The sequence below is a fragment of the Myotis yumanensis genome, unplaced genomic scaffold (assembly GCF_028538775.1).
Source record: "Myotis yumanensis isolate MYYU_CA2020_CCGP unplaced genomic scaffold, mMyoYum1.0.hap1 SCAF_1, whole genome shotgun sequence".
Lineage (NCBI taxonomy): Eukaryota > Metazoa > Chordata > Mammalia > Chiroptera > Vespertilionidae > Myotis > Myotis yumanensis.
In genome coordinates, this window is record NW_027223752.1 from 38,009,796 (window position 1) to 38,011,215 (window position 1,420).

The 1,420-nt window shown below is 38.7% G+C and overlaps 1 non-coding gene across 1 annotated transcript; it reads left to right on the forward strand.

Annotated features, from left to right (window-relative positions):
* Positions 1–849: 849 nt before the first annotated feature.
* LOC139000015 (U6 spliceosomal RNA) lies at positions 850–956 on the forward strand. The gene has a single exon (XR_011469507.1). It is a non-coding gene; the product is annotated as a U6 spliceosomal RNA (small nuclear RNA).
* The last annotated feature ends 464 nt before the right edge of the window (positions 957–1,420 follow it).

Here is a 1,420-nt window from a genome sequence, read left to right on the forward strand (position 1 = left end):
GAGATGATTTCGAAGTTTAAGAATTTGAAACGTGAGTGCATATGGAGGATCTGAAATTTTTTTTGGTGTGAGCAACAAATGTAACACACGGGACATGCCAGGCCACTTTACTATTGGTAGAGCACGGTCATAGTTTCCGTCTTCTTTTCTACCCAGGTGACATTTCTTCCCTGTTTTCTTGTGAGGACTCCATTTATTGTGGTTCAGATGGGGCTAATTCCATACTTCCTCTCCACCATACTAGTACACACACTTCCACGTATACCACCACCACCACCACCATCACCTTAGGAGTAAACAAGATGGTGGCAAAGTATCTAGCTAGGTCTTTGCCACCATTTGAAGAAAGTGTAAGAGAATAAAGCCAACAACAGGGAGAAGAAAATGCTGAGTGGGAGTGTGGCAGCATTCCAATGACATCATTTGAAACTGAATCTAGCTGTAGGTGAAGCGGAAACAATCTTGCATTTCCCACTTACACAGCCAAGAGAAGCCCTTTGTGTCTAAACTAGTTTAAGTTGGGCTTCTCCCACTTGCAAACAAAAGAAAACCTTGAACGTACGTACACTATCACTATAAACACAGTGATACCAAGACATCACTAAAACCTCAGGTCCTTGCACATCAGGAGTCCGTAAGCTCTGGCAAATGTATCACAGCCTTTGCTTAGGTAGAATGAAGCACAACCCCATCACATTGGCCCTACTTTTTAAAATGTTGCTTTCATTTCTATTATTTTGAAATGTATCGTGCATACAGAAGGCTGCAAAATGCATCTGCACAATTTAGAGAACACTAATATAAGGAACATCAGATATCAGCCCCCACTTAGAAATAGAAAATCACAGTGTGCTGGCTTCGGTGGCACATATATTAAAATGGAAACAATACAAAGAAGATTAGCATGGTCCCCGGGCAAGGATGACACGCAAATTCGTGAAGTGTTCCATATTTAAAAAAGAAAGAAAAAAATCATAGGTACTTTAGAAGCCCACTTTGTGCTCTTTCCACATCACCTGAGAGGTAACCACTACATATTCTTTGGGTAACTACTATACATAGGGTGGGGAAAAGGTAGGTTTACATACACATAAGGTGGGGCAAAGTTGCTAGCATTTTTAATGCATTGTTGGATTTTTTTTTTTTTTTTTTTTAGTTTTCTCTTGTGTTGTTGGATTTGATTTACTAATGTTTCATTTAGAATATCCATGAATGAAAGTAGCCAGTAATTTTCCTTTTCTGTACTTCCCTTTTCTGGTTTTGGTTCTCAAGGTCACATTCATCTGATTAAATATTACTCTATGGAATGGTACATCTAGAAACTATATCAGCTCTTGAGTCACCCAAATAATAGAATAGGAAATTAAGTTATACTACATAGCTCCAAGCATGCATTCAATCCACTTCCATGAATATACTT